Source organism: Marmota flaviventris, chromosome 6 (genome assembly GCF_047511675.1).
Source record: "Marmota flaviventris isolate mMarFla1 chromosome 6, mMarFla1.hap1, whole genome shotgun sequence".
Lineage (NCBI taxonomy): Eukaryota > Metazoa > Chordata > Mammalia > Rodentia > Sciuridae > Marmota > Marmota flaviventris.
Window position 1 is genome coordinate 25,447,991 of NC_092503.1, and position 23,713 is coordinate 25,471,703.

A 23,713-nucleotide genomic window follows, 5' to 3' on the forward strand; every position below is an offset into this window, starting at 1 on the left:
AGTCGATGCTGTTTCTTCTTAACAGGCTTCTTGGTAATGTTTGAACAGGGCTTCCATGCATAAGGAGCACATGTCCTTGTAGAGCGAGATACTGAAAAAGAAAAAAAAGAAAACAAAATAAAATGTTCTAAAGAGTCTGCAAGGAAAATCCCTGCAAGGACTATGCTTGCCTGTTGCTTTGGACTTTGGCCCCAGAGAGGCCTGGGACCCAGCCTGAGTGGCTTGGGAGGCTCCAGTTTCTTCCCTCCACCCTGGGGAGCCTCCCTTCCCATGGAAACTCTCACAGCAAGCATCAAATGTATGGAATTAAGAAAACAGATTCCAAAAACTTAAAACATGACCGACCTTGTATTTTGGCCTTGGCAACAATGACAATATTTTAATTCCAACATACTTAGGAGGAAAATGTATATTTGGAACAAAACCCTGATGACAACATTCCCTTTCTGTAGGCCTAATTAGAACTGAGATGACACAAATTTGTTATGATAATCGAGCATGCGAAAACTGAAACTTCCAGGAAAGAAAGATCACTCAGGCAGCCACAGCCACAGGGATGATTTCTAATGCAATACCAAAGTCAAGAGGAAATTGGAATTCATCCTGCAGAATTATACTTTATAGCCAAATTCCATCAACAAGGACATTATTGAGCTCTTCTTATTCCTTGTAATTACACAAAACTGATAATATATAAAGTGCCCAGTAGAGTTCCTGCACATGCTGGCACATAATACATGTTAGTTTGCTCCTCTCTAGTCAAACAGATCTGTTTTAAGATCCCTGGATCTCGAGCCCCTCTTAGCCAATCATTAATGAACATATGATGTTCTCCAAAGCTCTGCAGGGCCTCTTCCTTCCTCAGACACCTTCCATTGCTTCATCCTCTTTCCTGAGACCTATAATGACTGAGAAGAAGAATCTGAAAGGAGGTGGTGAATCTAGCCTTGCAGCTGTAGCTACAGCTTGATTTTGGAGAGCCCTAGTAAAGTAAGCTCTCTCCATGATCCTTGCTCTCTGGATTCTGGAATCAAAGACATCTGGTCCATTTTACTTAAAAGCTGAGAATACTATGCCCAATAAGGAGCACATAAATAATTCAGTCACACAGCCAAAAGACAACCTATCCCTAATCTTGGCTCACTTTTCTTTTCTTTTTTCTTTTTCTTCTTCTTTTTTTTTTTTAATAATTTTTAGTTGTCAATGGACTTTTATTGATTTATATGTGGGGCTGAGAATCGAACCCAGTGCCTCACACATGGTAGGCAGGCGCTCTGCCACTGAGCCACCACTCTAGCCCCTTGGCTCACTTTTCTACAATCGTTCGAGGTGCTTTGGAAAAGGACAAGAACTTATAGAAATATCTGGAACCACCAAGATGCACACATTGGAAACTGTAGCATAATTAAAACAGTTACATATTTTAAACTTTCATTATAATAGACTGAAAAGAATTTGGACCTCAGTGGATGTTTTTAACCTAACCCTTCCTCTCACCAGCTCTGAAATCCTTTGAAGTCCAGCAACTGAGTGAACTTGCACGCTGGACATCCACATTCTCCATCTTCCCTCACCACCCACGGTCCTTCAACTAGCCAGAAGGAAGAGTGAGGCATATCTCCATGCTCCTTGAAACCTTGCTCCAAGTTTCGGTTCATAGATTTAACTTTCAGCGAGATCACTTGCCACTCGAATAATAAGTAAAATTGCTTATATTTGCATATGTGCTAAACTTTTCCGAGAGTTTTACACTTGTTATCTTGCTTGATTGTCATTTCTGTGAAGCAGACAGAGATACATATAGATATTATTGACCTTGTTTTAATGATAAGGGGACTGAGATAGAAGTGCAAAAATGTCTTAGGGAAATATACTTGAAGTCAATTGTCCCCTTTTGGTGGGAAAGCAGATTCTTTTTAAACTGAGATTTCTGTGATAGACACAAATAGGCCAAGGTTAAAGGAATTTAAAATATATTATGTCATATTTCCATTCTAGTATATTTGAGCAATCTTTAAATAGCATAAAGTTGAATTTATTATAAGGACCTTTCTCAGGAATCTGTTATTTATTTATCACCATTTAAGCCAATGTTGGTCTTCCTCCCAGATTTGATTTAGGCTGCTTTCTAGATTCACTGTGTCCCCTGCCTCAAAACCACACTTTTAAGCATATCCCCAGGTGCACCTCCCTTTATCTGTATGTGGTCTTTCTTCACTTATTAGCTTTCTAGTAGCAATTACACTAGCAGCTTCTGTGCACTAGAGCAAAGACTCTGTTCTGTCTTGAACTGTCTATCCCCACATAGCCAAAGCACAAACTGATCCACGACATTTAGGGCATCCTTTTATTCCAAGACCCCCCCCCTCACCATACCAACACTTCCCAGCCCAAGAAAGTTTTCTTTCAGCATCATTTTTTTTCCAGAATATGAGAGAAGGTCCCCCCACCTCTTTTTTTTCCCTTAATTCCATCTCTGATTAGTAACTGCAAGCCAGGTATAAGGACTTTCAACTACAAAATATCTTGGAATCCTTTTGCTATCAGTAACACAACATACAACTCTTGTCTGATACAAGCTGTTCTAGCCAAAGAGTTCTTTTGAACTGATTTCTAAAAGAGGTGATATTCTTTCAGAATAAAACATTTTATGCTCAGTTTTTTTCTGGTGATTTTAAATCATTTCATGACCCATTTATCCTTAAAAGTTCAACTTCTTTCCTGTTGTACAGAGCAGTTAAATAAAGATTTCCAGCATGATGGCAGTGTCAGAGTCTCCAGTTTTTTTCCAAAAAGCTCACAGTGTTTGTGTGCTTGGTATTGTGAATGCTCGCCAGGTCCTTTTTAAGAGGAAGACTATAGGTGATTTCATCTATGTAGATTTGGGAAAGTATCAATAATGGTCATTCTTTTTTTGTGTGTGAATTTTAGCTATATTAAAATTCATTAACTTATTCCCTAGAATATTGTATAAATGCCAGGTACCTCATATTTTTTCTATTAAAATGACATTCATCTGGAACTCAGTCACTTCTACCTTCAGTTCCAAAATGTGTAAGTAGTTAATTATTTTCATCAGGCTCTACCTGTTTACCTTCTTTATATTTCATTTAGCCTATCTCTCTGCCCGCCCCACCAGACCTGTACTGTCCAATTTAGTGAATTTGTGTGGATATTTAAATTTTAATTAATCAAATTAAGTAAAGCTAATATTTCAGATGTTTGGTTCAGTAGACACATGGTAAGTGCTAGAGGTTACTCTATTTGACAGTATAGGCATAGATCGTTTCCATCATTGCAGAAAGCTCTATTGAACAGCATTGCTGTAGATTATATGACCCTTCAGGATAAGGATTGTATCTTTCCTTCCTATAGTTACCACTGGACCTTGAATATTTAGCATATAGTAAGTGCAAACAATCTTTTTTTTAAATATATAACCAATGCAGGTGGACATATTCCATTATAGGGAAAGTCCTATTCACAATGAGAGAAGTCAGAGAATAGAGCTTTAAAAATAACCCCTCACTTGGGGAAAAAAATGGTGAGAGTTTAACTAAATAAAAGTGGGCAGGAAGAATACACATAAGACAAACAGAAGCATCTGCCTATAGTGACTGCAAAGAGAGTAACAGCTAATAACGAGTTAAATTTCCATTCATCACTGAAATTCAAAACAAATTTTATACCTGGCCATATCAATCAAAGCCAGCAATACTAATCAATCATTGGCCTAACCAGCCAGAGTTGAAACAGGAAAAAAAAAGATATATAATACATCATCGGGTTTGTATATATATACATATATATACACACACACACACACATATATAAACAATTATATATATTTATATATAAACAATTTTATATAAACAATTTATATATGTGTGTATATATATAAATAATATAGATAGATAGATAAATTAAATTGGGGTTAAAGAGTATGGCAGACAGTTCAGACAGTTCTTCATTAATTTAACACTTGCTTGAGTTCAATATGGAAAAGATGAAAGATAAGAAAGTAGGGCCATATTAATAAGGCATTTACCCACAAAAACATATCTACATAAAAGCAACATAATAAGAAAATGCATTTGGCTTATAAATTGGCTTAAAATTGTTTGATAAAATAAATTTTCTAATAGAAACACTGTCCTAAATCTAAGGCCCCAAGGGCATTCTTCCAAAGCCAGTGTCACCCATCCCATAGGTGAAATAGAATCTTAGGGCTGTATACTACTGGTTCTGTGGAGAAACACATTCAAAATTCTAATCTAGGGTTCCTGAATCCATCAAAAGATGCCTCACCAACCATCCTTGCTTGCCTTAAGACTGAATTGGAAATAGGATTTGTGTGGCCTTAGACCAAAAGGGCAAGAATCTGGTGAGACACATGGCAGATAGCAGGTGGGGACCCTGAGTGAAGAGGATAGATGGAGGGTGAGAGGTTGATGCAGGGCGTCTCAGAGATGCGGTGGGGAAAGAGCAGTGATGGGGGGTTAAAGGGAGCATGTATTTCCCCTTTGATGCTATTGAACAGCTCTGACACCCTTTTCCTCACAGCCATCCAGCACCATGTAAAACCCTCATGTGGCTTCCCAGTTCTCTTAGGATACAGCCAAGAGTCCTGCTTTGATCTCAGGTCTTACTTGTCTGGCTTCTCTCCCTCTCCAGTTGTCACCAGGCTGCCCTTGGCCTCATCTCCCTTGTCTTCTCCCTCCTGTTTCCATGCTATCTCAGGTCTTGAAACACACTATTTAACCCAGAAATTTCTACATTTCCTTCTTGAGTAAACTAACTCTTGTTTGTCCATATTTCAGCAATCAAGGCTTCCTCAGGAAAATCCACCTTGAACCCCTGCAATAGTTTAAATCTCCTATTATCTGCACACTTACATCATCATGTGCTCCGTCCTCATTTGCATTTATCCAGAGCTGTGATTTTGTATCTGTTCATGTAATTTTTTAATTAAAGGATTCATTTTCTTCCAGAGTCTAGACTATAAGCTCCAGGAGGCCTGTTCGGTTCTATTTCTTTTCCCTTCTGTGTTCTTAATGTCTTGCCTAATACATGACACACATAGGTGTTCACTAAACCTAAGTTGAATGAATGAATGAATGAATGAATGAATGAGTGAATGAGTGAGCAAATTAAAAAAATGTGATAAGAGAGAGAGTTCTTAAATGTTATATGAAGGGCTCTGGGGTCAGCCCTTTCTGAATATGGAGGGAAGGATGAAGGAGGGCAATGTTTACACTCAGCCCCTCACAAATAAGGCTGACCACAGTGAGGAATGGCCCATATTCATTTGAAGGCTAAAGTGTTTATGCAACCCAGTGTATTTTTCCATTCTTTCTCTCCAGTTATCCTCCTTTCCTTTCACAGGTGATTTATTCTAAGAGCCTTGGACTGAATTTTTGAGTGTAATTGAGAAGACAGGAGGTTCTGTCCTCTGATAGAACACACACTTCCTCTCCTTAAAAAAAGAAAAATACTTTAGAAAACTAAACTGTTCACAGAACACTTGATTTAGAAGTGTCAGAGAAAAGAAGAATGAAATCAGAAAGGAGCCTCTTTGCCTCACTTTTGTGGTTACAATTAAATAACAACCGATCAAGAAAATAAATGTGCTTAATTGTAAAGTTAGTAGGGCCTTGAGGGGTTTTATGACAAGGAACACTTGTCTTCCTAAATGGATTTACTCTAATGGGGTTAGTCTCCTAAAACATACTAATTTTCATGCTTTGTGCTTCTGATCCTAAGGGGTTAAAATGAAGTGCCACAACTTTTTCAGTATTCACTTTGTTGTGTCCTGCTAAAGTCAAAAGGAATTGCTTGTAAGGGCAGAAAATGCCATCATTTTTGCACTTGCCCTGACCCCAGCATCTAAAAATACAAAATGCTGGAATTTCAAGAGCAGGTGACTTGAAGGGAAAAAAAAAAATCTTAAAGAGAGCTAATTGTTTTAGGTCCAAATGTAGCCCACAGAAAGGACAAAAATAAAGAGGTGTCTCTCCAAGTGACCCAGCTTGGGGAAAACCAGGCACACAATTCGTTTGAAGGACTTTTTGTCTCTGCATTTTTCCCTCTAGGTTTAGAGAACAGCATTTCTTTTGCAGCATAATGGATAACAGTGTCATTTTGGCAACCTTCTGTCTACGAGTGCTGTTAATTTTAGCCTGATCCTCATGTTGAGCACATGCAGGAATTTCTATTAGTCACCAACCTTTGCTAGAAGCCTAAGATAGCCTCTAAGTCTCTGAGAAAGTATGTCCTGTTTGATGAGATTCTCCTGTCACACACTACAGTCAGAGAAGGTGGCTGTGAACTTCAACAAGGCTGCACCTGTTATTATATGTATTGCTGCTGCTAACTTTGGGTTCTCCTTTCACAGTTTAACTTTTCCTTCCCCTTTGATATGTACTCTACTTCTTAGTTTAAATACACATTTCAAAACACTTCCTTTGAGTTCTCCTGTGAAGGAAATTGATCATTCTTCAAATGTATGTTTCTAATTGACTTCCTCCTTCCTGATGGGGAAGTTAAATTTTAGCCTTCTCTTATTTGATCTGTTAAACAGAGCATGTGACACCTTTCAGACAACAAGAGTTAATGAGACCCTACGCACAAGAGGATAGCTGATAGAGGCTCTTCGTTCCCATGAAACTTTTAAAGATATAACAATCAAAGTTACAATTGAATTCTAGCTGCAAAGCATATTGATTGACGTCGTTGTCCATTACATATTGAAACAGCTAGTCTCTCTTCTCTGTCTCTATGCCAATTGCAAGGCACTCTTTAAAAATCAATTGTCTTCTCTCTCTGCAGAGATGCCAGAACTACAAAAGTATTTATTCATTTTTAGTCTCCTATCAGTTGTTTTTATTCGTACTGAAACTGAAATCTAATGTTTAAACTGAAAAGAATCAATAACATCTGAGAACAGCTATGCCCGAATATTTCACAGCTCATTGTATGAGGTGGTTATTGTTCATGCTGGTTGTTTGCCAAACTGCCACCTGAGCAACCAGGTTGGTGACCAAACAGGTGATAATGTTCTCACAGTCACAGAGAAAACACACCCAACATTACCAGTGCCACATTGAGATTCCTTGACTTCAGGTGCCTTATAGATTTTTCTGGTTTTTCTGTGGTTATAGTCCAGACCTGGTGTGGAAAACAAGCTCTGGAATCAGATCTCCTCCTAGTCAGGCAGGGTTTTCTTCTCAGGTGGAAACAGCCCTCCAGATCACAGAATGTTGGAAGTTATGACCTCCAGGAAATTCCACTACCTAAAATAAAATATTTTTCTAGGAAGAAAAATCTTCTAGATTTTTCTCTGTAGATATTTCTTGCTATGGGGTAAGTCTTCTGATCTGACCCCCTGATTTCTCCATAATAGTGTTTCAACCAATAACAGAAAAACATCTGGAGACCCTGTACACACACACATACCCTTGCACACACATACTCTGATGTCCACCAAAGACAGGATTTCTCGTGGAAATAAATTTTTTCTTAGTAATCCATTTTCTTGGAATGAATTAAATTAGCTATTATTCTCTTCCTCGAATATTTTCTTAATTTGCTTTTCTTCCTCTTGCCAGTGTTCTGTCCTGTTATTATTTTTAAAACACAATGATTTACACTTCCAACTTTTTCCTAACCTTTTTCCTAGCCATCATTTCATTATTATTTTCATCATTCACATCATGTATTCCATTTGGTTTTTAAATAGGTCTTTTTATATCTTTGTAATAAAAGGTCATCTGGACAACAGTATCAGGGAGAAATGGAGCCTTGTCCTGTTTATTAAAAAAAAAAAATGAAAGTTGCAAGATGTTACTTTATTACATCCATAATTTCCCCCGACTGAGTGTAATGCTTCCAACTTTTTCCCTCCCTGGTTCACATTGAAGTGACACACTACAGGTGCCACAGTTTAGATTTAACAATGAAAAAAAGTCCATTCCTTTTCTAGTTCAGCAACAAAGACATCACAAAAGATAGAGTTATCATGAGCTAATTACAGTCCTTGAAAATTACCTTTGTGCTTAGCAAATATGCATTTTTTTCTGTGCTGGTGATGAAGAAGTTGGCAGTTTAAAGAAAAAACACTATTTAAAGTAACAGAGTACAGTTATATAACCTTTTCACATAAATCACACAATAACTCTTTGTGCTTTGTAAAAAAAAAAAAAAGGAAAGAAAGAAAGAAAAAAGAAAAAAAGAACTGCAGTGCTTGTTAAGAAGATTTATTTATATAATAATCTATGCAAAGGGTTTCTTTTTCCTTTTATAAAAAGTGGGGTGTTCTCTTTTTTAACCTCTGGAAGTTGCAGACTAGACTAGAACAGGAACACGCTCCAATCATGGCTTTAAGTTGCACGAACTCAGGACTCAAAACTCCATTTGAAGTAGAGTTTGATGTTACCATGCGTGTCTTTATTTCTAAGCACACAGAGAAAAAATAAGAGAATAGGCTCTGCTTACTAAATAAATAAAATATAGAATCAATTCTAATCTAGTATATTCTTTTGCATCTAAAAATTACATCATGATCTGAGATCATTTCTCTCAGCTTTGCAAGACTACTATTTTTTCAAGCTTATTTCATTATTGATGGGGTGGGAAAACCTATGGGATGATGGAGATCTTATAGTTTCTCCACTGATTATCCATGGAGTCCTTCCATCCAGTCCTGGTTCCCCTACTCACCTTCCTGCCCACCTTTCTTGAGCTCTCCTTAAGCTTATTCCTTGATTTAAACTGAGAAGTAATAAGTAATAGGCTTTCATTACTTCTAACATTGCCCCTATCATATAAAAGTTATCCTCTTTATAAAATGCCCTGACACCAAATTGCATAACACTTGCCAGTCCACCCTGAAGGGTCTTAGAACCGGAGAGCCAAGGCCATAGCTAAGCTGCCAAATACTAAGCTTTGCCCAGAAGATCACCCCAGGAAGAGTGATTCTTTCATGAAGATAAAGCTGGCAGAAGCATTTCATTGGTCAAATAGATTTATTCCAATCCTTACTGAACAGTGCTGGTTCTGAAGACAGGAAAACCCACAAGGGCTTTCTTGTGTGTCCTTATCTTTCATTGAGATGCTGACCCAACTCTTAAAAGCTATCTCCATGGAAAATTCTGGGCTGCACTCCAAAACCAACCAGTAGGAGGTGGCTTTCTTAATCAGTGACTGTGTTCCGTCTTTATATAAACAGGTTAAGCCAGCTGCCAGCGCTTCTGTGACCAATTCCAGCTCACATTACCCTTGGCTGGAAAGATGGGCCAATCAAAGCTACATTATGAAAACAGAGAAGTCTACCTCTCCCAGGTCATAGCAAAAGACCTGGCTGCCATATATGATAACCAGAGTCATCAGAAATCTTACTTTTGTTCCTTATGCAGTGAATAAAGTGCGGCGCACACTCATTGCCAGAATGGGTAAGATTTCACTAACCTGCCAAATGGAGGTAATGACTCAAAAAGGAAAAAAGAAATGTGTTGATTCTGACTAATACATTGTCACTGGGCTACACATTTTCCTATCAAAGTGGGAAAATAAGAGAAGTAGAACAACTCTTTACTTATGTGAGGAATGGAATGATTGCCATAATGCAATTTGATTAACTGGAGAAACATCCTACCATCATCGGCTAATCCACAAAGGGCTATTACTGCCCAGAATGGAGCTCAGTGTCAGTTGAAGGAATCAACAGGCATGTCTAATCTGGGAAAGGACATCGTCAACAAAATTGGTTACTTTATTCAGACCACCATTCCTCTCCTATGACCCTGAGAATGTTCTCGAAATGAAGTAGCAGCAAACATGTGGAAAGCAACCTAAACAAATGAAATAATAAAGCATCCTTCTGAACTATGTTGTCCAAAAGTAATCAAGACAGAAGAAGTGAATCCATATGCCTATTCCCGACCCCCCCAATTGAAACTTGCTTATTGCTTAGTCAATACTGCAGAAAAATTAAAAGCAAAGCAAGCAAACAAAAAACTTTCCCATGCAGAAGGTTCTTGTTATGTATTAGTGAAGAATATTCTGCTCTGCATTAATTGTTATAATGGTACTAATTAGTAATTCTGGTCCTCACTTCAGAAGGAAATGCTTTCCCAGAGAAAGCATTTTAACATGATAGTGCACTGATTTAAAATCACAGAATTAAAGCCACTAGTTTATAGGTCAAGCCATATTTGAATGGCTTAGAATAACTTTTTCCTCTTTTGCTACCAGAATTGAATGCAAAGTGAGTAGGGACTTATGCTGATCTTATTTTCAAGCACATGAACTAGCTACTGCAATTCCTATAGGATTCTTCTGTTTTTTATTTTGACAGCATAACACTACACCCATGGGAGCTGAGCTTTTCAGGTGTTAAAGAGGATTTGTTATAAGAAAATGATTATAATAGGATTTAATGTAATTGAAAGTCAAGGTACAGTAGCCATCCAGTGTATCAGAGAGAGTGTCAAAACTTGCAGTGAGGGTGGAGTGCCTTTTGCTAAGTAAACAACAAAAGTGGAGAGAGAAGAAAATATTCTATGAATAACAGGATCTACAAGGTTGGCTGACCTGATAAGCCTGTCCCACCACAGTGGGTATCAAACCCACAGGTGCCAGAGGGGCCATGAATAGCTGCAACCTTCCCACCCCACAAGAAAGTTTTGAAAACAAGTTATATAATAACCTGAAATCATGTCTAGAACTTGTCAGACAACAATCATAGGCCTTCACAGGCTCCAGGCAATAAAGGTTTATCCCTCCGCCATTACCCTGAACTTTCCAGTGCCATAACCCAGTGTCACTCTGAGTTCTTTCACATCTTTGCTGAGTTTTAATATGGTGGCCTCGAGTACATGTGCACTTGCACATACACACACACACACACACACACACACACATATACTCAAGCACACGCTGGGTGAAAACTGCCTAACTCCCCAAGTGTTTCACCCCTTTTCTTGAAAATGTCAATCATTCTCTAAGAAAAGTATGTTTATCCTCTCTCCTCAGTCTATACCCAAAGGACTTAAAAACAGCATACTACAGGGACACAGCCACATCAATGTTTATAGCAGCACAATTCATAATAGCTAAACTGTGGAACCAACCTAGATGCCCCTTGGTAGATGAATGAATTAAAAAACGTGGCATATATACACAATGGAATAGTACTCAGCGATAAAAGAGAATAAAATCATAGCATTTGCAAGCAAATATATACAGTTGGAGAAGATAATGCTAAGTAAAGTTAGTCAATCTCCCCCCCAAAAAAAAAAAACAAATGGTGAGTGTTTTCTCTGATATAAGGTGACTGACTCATATTGGTTAGGGAGAAGGATCATGGGAGGAATTGAGGAACTCTAGATAGGGCAGAGGGATGGGAGGGGAAGGGAGGGGGCAAGGGGTTAGCAATAATGGAGGAATGTGATGGACATCATTATCCAAAACACATATATGAAGACACGAATTGGTGTGAACATACTTTATATACAGAGATATGAAAAATTGTGTTCTATATGTGTAATAAGAATTGTGATGCATTCCATTGTCATGTGTTTAAAAATTTTTTAAAAAAAAGTATGTTTATCAAACATTAAAACACTTTTCCACAGAGACAGGGTCATGAAGAATACAGGCACCATGACTATCTCAGATACCATGGAATCAGCACCAGCTTCCAAGACTACAAGCAGAAGGAAGAAAATAACTGAGTGTTCTCCTCTCTGTCATTATAGGACTTGTCTCTTCTCCTGATTTTGCTTCCTATCATTCCAGGGTGTCATTAATTTTTCTTGTTCATAACTACTAGTAGTGGATATTTTGTGGGTGGTTTTTCATTATTAACAATAGTTCTGCAGATGGGTAAAAGAAGGATCTGAGGCCTAGGGTCATATTCATCTTAGATACATAGATGGAGAACATTCTTTCCAATCATTAATTCTAGTCCTTTATTGCTATAAAATCCCATAATAGTCTTGGCAGCAGAGACACACTAGTGCAGGCAATAGCAGGAATTTAACTTACTGAGATTAGCTTCAATATTGTTTATGCATATATTGTATTTATCAAGCATGAAAGTGATGTATGAAATGACCCATGATGTCAAATGACATTCATAGACTTGTAAGTCAAGTCTATTGACTTGTGGCTTTTTCTCCACACCAAATTCATTTTATCTGCATTCCCAATATCTTTTAGACATTTAAGAACCACTACATATTTTTTTTTAAATATCAAGTTTTTCCCATCTAAGTTTGGCTGCCCCCATCAGGAAAAGTCATTTCATAAGATTCACATTACACTTAAGGAATTTTCTCTCCTCCTTTTGCCTTTGATTGTATGTTAGTCAATTCTCTAAACACACCGATATAAAGAACAATAGTGAAAAAAATCTAATATGAAGATAAATGCAAACATAGCCAGACATATATGTATATGTTAATAAACACCTCTCTGTATGTGTATTTAAAGTTATATTTTGCGTATTGAAAATGGTTTTACCTTTACATCTGAATGTGTTTTTGGTGATTTGGCAATTAGTAATATTTTACCCTAAATCATGATGTCATTCTATTAAAAGAAACAATAAAACCACTCTATTTCAGACTACTCATCTCCCAGACTGATTATAGGATACCACATTAAAGCCAAATCGTTGATACCTCTATGAAGCAGATAATTAACTCATTACATATTCTGATGAAACTCTCTCTCACCTGTAGAATTTTATTCCGCTGGGTTGCAGTGAACTGCATAATAGCAATCTCAATAAGTACCACCGACAAAACCATCATGGAAATGCAAGTATTTATTACACTTTCTCCACAGCCTTTCTAGTTGTTTGTCCCATCTTTTCCAATCTTGGCACATTTCTTTCATTCCAAACCTGTTTACTTAAGTCGGATCCTCTACATTAAACACAAATGTGACTTCGACATCAGAGTCCATAGTGAAGAATTTCTGTCATAAACCACTTGTTGTTTTGATCACAGCTCTACCTGTGTTCTTTCATGCTCCATGAACTTTAACCTCAATAAATTTTGCTTCATTCCTTTTACACATTCACACTGCTAAGAATTCTTACCTGCCAGTTCTATTACAGGAAACCCACCAATCAATACCTGCCAAATATCCTCCTTCTCTTCCTTCATCATTTCCAGGAAAACTTCCTCTTCTGAGAAACTTGTATGGTCAAATCCAAAATCAACTGAGTTTTTTATTGATTGTTTTGCATTTTAGAATGATCACTACTTGGAATTATAATGTATTTTAGTCTCTAAATTTAAAAATTAGCATGCTGAAGATATTAAATTTATGAAGACCTACTAGTCACAAATATTCAAAATACACTCTTTTTGGTCACAAGAATTATTATTCTCCACACCTCTTCACCCCTGGTGAACCCAGGCATAACCACGTGACCTGCATTAGCCAAGGAAATGTGATGCAGGAACTATGTGCAGTTGGCTACAGCCATTTCTCTCTCCCTCTGTAATGCTGGGGGCATGAGTCTAGGTGGAGTTCCCAGCTTGGGTCCCTCAGTGATTATGATGAGCTAGTCCCCTGCCAACCTACACTGACTTGCAGCACAAGTAAATCTGCGGGTTGTTTGTCACCAAAGCATAACCTGTGTCTTCCTAAGTAACCTAGAGAAAATAATTTGTCCCTTCACTTGATGTCACTGCAGGACTCATCATAATAACATTGCCGCTATATTCCAAAGTGTTTCTAACATACTTTATCACTCATTTTCACATTATCGTTGTTGCTGTTTTCTAAGTTATTGTTCCTATGTCTCAAATGGAAGACCTTAGACACAAAGATGGAAAATGATTCCATCACCATTTTCTTAGCAACACCTTCTACTGGCAAAATTGGAACAACTCTGATGTGCAGCTAGTACTTTCTCCTCTGAACCAGAAATCCCAAAGAAATCCAAGTTTCAAAACCAGTTAGAGATAAAGTCATATAGTCATTAAATATTAAAGTTGGAAGAGCTTCAGAGCTCACCTGGTATAGGCACCTGATTTTAGAGCAAGATTCTAAGGTGACTGGGTTTGAATGAGTATCTTGGCTAAGACCACAAACCATATTCAGGGTTGAAGAGGACACAAATTTAGATCCCCAAAGCCAGTGTTTTTCAACCTTGATAATATTAGGACCCTCAAGGAAAGAAAACTTCCTGAGGATTCTGAGAACATGTAGACATTATTAAACATTAAATGAGAAGTTTAATCTTTAAATATATTTTTCACATGTGAGTTATTGCTATAAAAAGTTCACCTTTATGGATAATAAAGTGACTATTAAAAATTGATTACTGAAACAAAAGCAAAAAGTTAGAGATATTCCAGCACTTGCAATCCCTGAGAATCCTTGGATTCTAATTGAGAAATACTATTCTAGACTCATTCTGCAATGTTAGATTCTTTCATGTTTATATCCAAAACATACAAACAACCAAGTACCCAGCACAAAGTAGATATAAATAAGAGTTTTTGGAATAGATGCTTCCTTGTGGCACTCACAAGGAAGTGTTCTCCTTCCAGAACAACCTGTTGAAGTTAGTAATAAATGGATGACGACTCTATTAGCTAGTCACCTGGATAACAAATGTGATGAGTTAGCATTTCACCAGCCTAACTGAACTCTGTACAGATAGTCCCATAAGACACTAAAAAAAAAGGAGAAAATAAAAGCTCCAATATATTTCTAACAGGTTGAAGTAAAAGTTCATCATCTTCAGTAAGTGTAAATATCATTCTCTCCTCAATACATTCACTCTCCGATTCCCAAACCACCCATATCTCCACTAACTGTAGACTTTAAGTGATTATCCAAAAGTCACGTTCTCATAATCCAGGATAGTTAATCACTACCCAAGATGAAACTGCCTGTATCAGGATGAGGAAATAGGTGTGGTATGTCACACACTGTGTATGTACTGGTTTGATCATGACTCTATGTCCCCAGTTGCAGAGAAAGAAACAGGTCAAAAGCTGAATGTAAATGATTTCCCCAAGAACACAGTCAAGTAGGGCTTTCAGCCCAAAGGTAAGAACAGAGTAAAATGGCAGAATTGGCCCCACAACCACTTGTTATATTCCACTGCAAAGTAGCCTCATTTTATGTCCCCTAATTGCACCTCTCATCATAGGACCACTGCTATTTAAGGACTGCTCTCTGGTTTCTGTGGTTAAAGTACCTTAAAGTCCTACTTCGAAGTATAAGTTGAATTGCCAGAAAAATAACTAAGAGGGGTTATCAGTCTTCTGACCCAACTTTGCCAAGCAGATGAGAAGCTTAGAGGCACTACTGAACAATATTGGAAATTCATTTTCCAAACTTTCAAATTATTCACCCTGCACCAGTTCCCCCAGGAGAACGTCCAACACTTAAACAAAGGGGAGGCCGGGGGTAACTTGAGCCAAAATGAGGGTGGTGGTGGCTGCAGAATTTCTAGCACATCAAACAAAGAATCTTGCTTAAAGCTGAAGTATTTAAAATAGAAGTAGTCCAAATGGAAAGTTCAGACTAAAAAAAATAATCTACATAAAGAAAACAAGCCATTTCTCTCCTTGCTATTAAGGAGAAAATGAAATAATAACATGGCTTCAAACCATTCCTGGAGACCAGGTATTTCCACTTGTTCTACTGTTTAATCTGTCGCAGTAAGAAAGCACTTCACAGCCATACCCTCTTCTTTAGCAATCTTATTTTCCTAGCACTCCCTTCTAATGGATTTCTGCACAACAAATTCATCAAGACATTTTAACACAGGTTTCCTTTCATGTGGTGAGATGGAGAGACCCTTAAGAAAGGAGAATGGCCAGGAAGCAAATAGATTTAGGCTAGAACAAGCAAAAGGCAAAGGACTAGGAAGAAATTCAGGAGACCGGGATGTGGCATCACCCATCAACAGCCAACCACAGAGGCTGGCCGTGAGCTCAATGAGGAAGGGCAGCAGCAACACCATACTATCCTTCCCATGTGCCAGGTTTTATGTTAACCTCAGTCTATAAACCCATGATCACATTTAATCTTCATGATAACATATGAACAGGTCTTCTTATTATAATGCCTATGTTACGGTTTGGATCAATAATGTTCCCCAAAAGCTCATGTGTTCAAAGCTTGATTTCTAATGCAGCAATGTTCAGAGGTGGGACTGTGGGGAAGCCCCATGGACCCTTCATGAATCATGAAGGGTCTGACCTCATCAGGGCATTAATCCATTGATAGCTGAATGGACTGGTGGTAGGTGGTGGAAACTGTAGGTAGATGGAGCATGTATATATAGAGTAAGTAGGTCACTAGGGGCATGCCCTTGGAGACAATATCTTGTCCCTGGGACCCACCCCATCTCCACTTCCCAGCCTCCATGAGCTGAGCAGCCTTCCTCTGCCACACCCTTCCTCCGTGATGTTCTGCCTCACCTCAAGCCCAAAGCAATGAAGCCAGACAACCATGAGCTGAACCCTTGAAATGATGAGCCAAAATAAATCTTTCTTCCTTTAAGTTATTATTGTCAGGTATTTTGGTCACAGCAATGAAATGCTGACTAACACAACCTATTTCACCTATCAGGAAACTGAGGCTTAGGAACATTCCATGCTTGCTTGTGCCCAGACAGCTTGTAAGTGGAAAGCAGGATAAAATTAAGCCTTAATCTGTCTGAACATTATTCATATGCTTAGTCAATAACCTATGCTCTCTAACAGAAAATTCATCTAACCCTTAGTGGCATGGACTAATTTAAGGAGTGCATAAATCCTTTGAAACTGTATAGGAAATAATCATATGTAGTCTTGCTTTTCAGGAGAAAGCTTTTGTAGCCTTTCTCAGAGTCTCATATGGTTTTTATGGTCCAAAATGAGTCTGCAGTTCCTCCCAGCTTCTCCCTAAGCTGTATGATTTGCACTGGCAGTTAATACCTCTGAATCTTCAGTGCAGTTCCCCAGCTCTCTTCCATCTTCAAAATGTAATGATTGTGTTATCCTAAATGTCTCAAAGAATATTTTAAAAATTTGTGATAAACTTTCCTACTGCCTTGCATGACCCCTACCCTTCCCACCCTGAATTTCCAACTTTCCATGCTGGCCCCTACTACCTCACCGCTTTTATCACTCCCACGATCTAACAAAATAGCTCGAATTGCCATGCGCGCTCTTCATAGCCTGTCCAACTCTGGTTATATGATGCATGCAGCATGAGTCAGGCTGGGGGGAGAGGGCCTCTTCTTAAAGTTTATATGTAACTGTGAGAGCATTCAAGCATGTGCTGGCATGCCAGCCCGAGAGAGAGAGAGAGAGAGAGAGAGAGAGAGAGAGAGAGAGAGAGAGAGAGAGAGAGAGAGAGAGAAGGAATAAAAAGCTGTTAGCAGTAAATACTAAAATGTTTTTAAGAGACATCAGAGTCCTTGAGAGTGGTGTGTGGAATAGGCTAGGGAAGGGATGCTCAGAGGGCAGTGGGGGGCATTATCTCCCCAACCACTTCTCCACCTTATGTTTCTGCTACAGAAAGTTTCTCCAGCTTCATTCCCCTCTCAAGTTGAAAGCTCCAGTTGAAATTCCTTACTTGGAAGGTCACTTATTCTCTCATAGCCAAAAAGCCTGTTTGCTTTTGTCTTCCCACTTGCTTTCAAATGAAAATATCAGATCACAGACCATCTTGCTTCCCTGGTTCAAAAATTAATTACATCATGTCCAGAAGTGAAGGTTGTTGAAAGTTATTAATGTATTTGCTGGGAACACTCTGCATTCCGAATGCTTTTACATGAATGCACAGATGCGTTCATGTTCTCCACCTGGTCCCATCAGCCATTCTGGATGGCGGGGGCCAAAACCATGGTCACATTGTCCATTTCAGTCCCTCACTGTGCTCATTCAAAAGCACACTGTCAAGTGCATTTTTATTATCGTAAAGTGTATCTATTTATTTCTCATTCTTTGTTGACATCTCCCAGAAGCTTTTAGAATACGACTTCTTAACCTGCCAATTCCGACCATTTCTGTCTATCAACCATTATTTCTACTGCCTTGTGTTTCTAATAGACCTTGAAATTAGCACTGTGCTTTGTTGTGGGCAGCATTCTTACCAGTGGTGGCTCATCAGCTGGGTGACTAGTCAGAGTCATATGTGACCTGAGTATCCACCCTTGCCACTCTGGGCAGAGGTCCGGCCCTGGGCTTGGCAATCCCATGTGTCACCACACTGCCACTTTGGAAAGATAAAATAAAGTCCCAATTATTGGGATAGGGCTCTGCAGATTTAGGGGTAATGGTGTGAGCTGAAGCACTTTTAGGTAACTTTTTAGAAATATAGATTAGGCAGCAGTTTGCATCCATAATCCCTCAATATTTAGGATGAGGCAGAAACAAAGAGGCATGGGTCAATGATTATTCAGGATTCTGTTCTTCTACCTAGAGCCCACCCATTACAGAGGGGGCAAGCTTAGGAATGAGGCTTTGGGGAGGTTAGTTCTCCAGCAGAAGATAAGGACCACAGAGTTGACATAGCATTACAGAATAAAAATTTTCAACTTGGTCCTTCACTACGGACTGGGCACTTTAGAGAGGTAAAATTCTCATAGGCATAGAGAAGACCAGGAGGGGGTATTGCCTAAGTGTCATGAGGAGTCATTGTAGTCAGAGGAACTGAACTGTGGTGATAATGGGGTGGAGTTTGACTTTAGGGACAGAAGGGCCTGGTCTGACCTCCAGTGAATGATTTAACTGCCACACATGGCCTGGCACCACTTCCATCCTCCACAGACTTTCATCATGGACCTTTTCAAAGATATTTTTGGTGGTCCAGGCATGACTTTCTTCTTGAGATTCTTCTAACACTCCATGTGTTTCTGTGGCTATCGCTGCCCAGCACACTACCCTTGTCTATTTACTTCATTGCACTTTTCTGTGTATACCTGCAGTATTTTCCCTGCAATCTTTTCAGTGGATTCCAAGCCTGATAAAGGCAAGACCTTTGCCCATTTTTTATGTACCATTGTATCCCCAGCACCTGCCTCCAGTCAGAATTTAAGAAATGGTTGTTAATTAAGCACATAAAATAGAGATAATAATAGTACCTACCTCAAGTGCTTTTGCAAGACTTAAATAATGTAGCACATGTAAAGTCCTCAGAATATCACCTGGAACGTAATATTTAAAACATTAGTTCATAGCATGTGGCCCTGTCTTTGTATTGAGGAGTTACCTGAATTACCTGAACTTGCATGTAGGTGCATACTTTTTCCTGGGAGGAGGGTCCTCCATAGTCTTCAGATCCTCAAATGAAGATCATTACTCCACACACTAAAGAAATTAGAATAATTGCTATAAAGGTTGATTCTCTTAGACTAGAGAGAATATTAAACCAGAGAGAACACAAGAGCCTATCTTACTTAAGATTTTTGGGAATCAACATATTCTAATTCTCAACCAGACTTAATTGCTTTAATGATCACCTAATCATAGATGCCTGAATCAGAAACCAGTGGACATGGTCTCTTACCTGAGTCCTTTCACTCTGATTGTGATTAATTCATCTACTCTCTTTTTATATAAATTTTTCTGCCCAGGATCAAGCAGAGCTAATACAAAAAAGAAAAACTTTGTTAAAACTCCAAAAATATAAAATATGAAATGTATGAAAAATAAAGGGTCTGTAAATCAGAAGATATCTTGCTCAGAGCATTCTTTTTTCTACTTTGTAAAATAAGGGAGTTAAATTAGATGACATTTAAGATTATTTTCTAACTGCTCACCATAATCCAAAGATTTGAAATATAAATAGCCTCTGTTCTGGGGATTTATTTCCCATTTGAATCATCACAGAACTATCTTACTTTCTTGCCCATATCAAGGACACTATTTTTACTGACTTGTTTGTAAAAGCGGGATAGCGGCAATATCTTGATCCATCCGGGCTGCCATAACAAAGCATCTTAAACTGGGTAATGTATAAGCAATAAAAAATTATACCTTATAGTTCTGGAGGCTGGGAGTTCTGAGATGAAGGTGCCAGTAGATTCAGAGTCTGGTGAAAACTCTGCTTCAGAGATGATGCCTTGTAGCTGTATCATTAGAACATAGAAAAAGAGTAAGGCAGCTTTCTTAGGCCCCTGTTATAAAGACACTAAACCTATTCATTAGGGTAAGCCATATGACATGATCACTTCCCAAAGACCTCACCTCTTAATACTATCTCATCATATATTAGGTTCCAACATATGGATTGGAGCAGGGAATGGGATCAGACCATAACAGTTAAGCAATTAAAAGGTATACTCTCCTCTTGATGATTCTGAATGCATATATTTGTCATTGTGGTAGACTTATTAGACTTGAACTAAGTTAGGGTAGCCAGAGAAATATAAGACTTGGTGAAGCCAAAGGCACCAAAATTCCAGCTTCAAATGTCTTCTCCATTCAGCCCAATGGGCCACCAATAGGAGGTAAATGTAATTCCTCTCTGGAGTAGGAATTCTGTGCCTTCCTCACCCATTTCTTATGAATCTTTTTATTTCTTTGTTTTTGTGGTGCTGGCTAGGAAACATAGGGCTTCATGAATGCTAGGCAAGACCTCTATCACTGAGCTATATCCTTAGCCTATCCCTGCCCATGAATATTTAAGTTTTGCACAGCGTTAGCAATTTCTTTTATTGAAGAGAAGGTCTGCCTCAGACATGTGAGTTTGGCTATGAAACACAGGGCTTCATTCGTGCTAGGCAACCACTCTATCACTGAACTACATCCTCAGTCCTACCCCTACCCATTTAATATTTAAGTTTTACACAGCTTCAGCAATCTCCTTAGTTGAAGTGAAGGTCTAGCTCAGAAATGTAAGTTTGGAAAGAGGACAAGAAGAGCCAAGTGGATGGTATTAACTTTCAATAAAAGGACACTCAGGAAACTATTTCACATAGGAAATAAAAAGTTTGAATAGCAGAAGATAGAGAACATGACTCTACTGGTCCACTGGCCATTAAGGGATCTAATAATTGAATGAAATCAGAAATCTATAAGGTGGGCCAGGTTTCTAGAAAACCATCTCTATGGATCAGACATGGAGAGCTGTGTGGAAGGTTTGAAAACTTAAGCTCACTCTGGCCAGCTGGGGCTTCCAAATAGAATCCAGACTAATGAATCTAGTCACATCCAGATTCATTTCTATAGTTCTGCTCATTATCACTTCATTCAGATCCTTATTTGAAGCCCATTATTTGAGGGCATATGGATAAATCTATTATCATCTCAGATAATGACATACCCAACTTCCTGGCTGTGAAGATAATTTTCTTCATTCTACTCTGATTGATTTCTCTAGAATATCTTCTCTGACAGTCCCTTTCCTCAGTGAAGAAGATTCTACTCTGATACATAGTTGGGCCTGCAGTGCAAGGAAATTGTATTGTCTATAACTCAGTCTCGCTGACCTGGTTTCTATAAATAGATAAATTCATCAAGGAAAAACACAGGATCAAAATCTAAAAGCCATCTCATGAAATTATTCGTTTCAGACTTTTGCCTCAGGTCAAATTAAAATTTCAACCATTCCTAAAACCCATGTCTGCCTGTATTTTTAAGATAGATATTTAGATTAAATAAGCTTCCTGGATAACTTCTAATATAGGGTCCATTTTTCTGTCATATATATTCTTATTTATGATGGTGGTAGCATAGATGAGAACTGGATAAATCTTCCAGACTGCAGTGAATGTCATTATACAAATGACAACACTGAAGACTAGAGAAAAAAATAGATGACTTTCCTGAGGTAACATATATTCATTTATTCTTCCATTTATTCATTCATTTCAACATTCACTCAAAAATATTTATTGACTGCCTACTCTATCTAGTCACATTTGTAGATACAGCAATATATCAGGATATTAGTTTTTAGGGCTGCCATAACAAAGTACCACAAACTGAGTGGCTTAGACAACAGAAATATATTGTCTCACTTCTGAAGGCCAGAAGCCTGAGATCAAAGTGTCAGGAGGGTTGACTTCTTCAGAGAGCTGTGAGGGACAATCTGTTCCATGTCTTTGCCCCTAGGTTTATCTATCAGTCCCTAGTCTTTTCCCCTCCTTATCAAAGATTGATTTCAATAATTATTTTTTAGCATCTACTATATTCTTTTTTTTAACTTATTCTGATTTGTTATATATGATGGCAGAATGCAATTCATTTCATATTATACATATAGAGCACAATTTTTCAAGATACTGATTGTACACAAAGTATTTTCAGACCATTGTGTCATATACATGTACTTTGGGTAATGATGTCTAACTCATTCTACCATCATTCCTACCCACTCTCTCCCCTTTGTCCTTTCCCCTCTCTCCCAAATTCCTCCATTCCTCCCATGCTCCCCCTGTCCAATTGCTATTGTGCATCTGCACCCTCATATCAAATAAAACATTCAGCCTTTGGTTTTTTGGGATTGGCTTGCTTCACTTGGCATTATAGTCTCCAACTTCACCCATTTACCTGCAAATGCCATGATTTTATTCTCTTTTATTGCTGAGTAATGTTCCATTGTGTATATATACCAAAGTTTCCCTAACCGTTCATCTACTGAAGGGCATCTAGGATGGTTCCATGATTTAGCTATTGTGAATTGTGCTGTTATAAATATTGATATGGCTGTGTCCCTGTAGTATGCTGTTTTTAAGTCCTTTGGGTATAAACCGAGGAGTGGAATAGCTGGGTCAAATGCTGGTTCCATTCCCAGTTTTCCAAGGAATCTCCATACTGCTTTCCAGATTAGCTACACCAATTTACAGTCCCATCAGCAATACGTAAGTGTGCCTTTTTCCCCCGCACCCTTACCAACACTTATTGTTGTTTGTATTCTTAATAGCTGTCATTCTGACTAGAGTGAGATGAAATATTAGAGTAGTTTTGATTTGTGTTTCTCTAATTGCTAGAGATGTTGAAGATTTTTTTCATGATTTGAAAACAGACCTGTAGACCAATGGTACAGAATAGAGGACACAGAGTCTAACCCACATAACTTCAGTTATATTATTGTATTATTCAGTTATCTTATATTAGACAAAGTTGCCAAAAACATACATTGAAGAAAAGATAGCCTCTTCAACAAATGGTACTAGGAAAACTGGAAATCCACACGTAACAAAATGAAATTAAATTTCTCTCACCATGCACAAAACTCAACTCCAAGTGGATCAAGGATCTAGGAATTAAACTAGAGACCTTGTACCTAATGGAAGAGAAAGTAGGCCCAAATCTCCATCATGTCAGATTAGGCCCCAAGTTTCTTAATAAAACTCCTGTAGTGCAAGAATTAAAACCAAGAATCAATAAATGGGATGGATTCACACTAAAAAGCTTCTTCTCAGCAAAAGAAACAATCAGGGAGGTGAATAGAGAGCCTACAGAATGAGAGCGAATCTTTACCACAAGCACTTCAGATACAGCATTAATCTCTAGGATATATACTTAAAAAAAAAAACTTAACACTAAAAAAATAAATAACCCAATCAATAAATGGGTCAAGGAACTGAACAGACACTTCTTGGAAGAGGATATACAATAAATCAACAAACATCTACTATATTCTAAGTAGTTCTTAGAAATAAGTAAAAATCAAAATCAGAATCATCCTTGTATTATTTGGAGAAAGCTTTGAAACTATCACATAATATTATATTGGACAA

General features: G+C 38.1%; 1 long non-coding RNA gene across 1 annotated transcript; it reads right to left on the reverse strand.

The window, feature by feature from the left end:
• On the reverse strand, nt 1-20,090 carry LOC114095233 (uncharacterized). Its single transcript, XR_003583221.3, has 4 exons — nt 20,004-20,090; nt 19,246-19,334; nt 19,113-19,171; nt 1-91 (listed from the first exon to the last, which is right to left on the reverse strand). It is a non-coding gene; the product is annotated as an uncharacterized lncRNA (long non-coding RNA).
• Between the last annotated feature and the right edge of the window lie 3,623 nt (nt 20,091-23,713).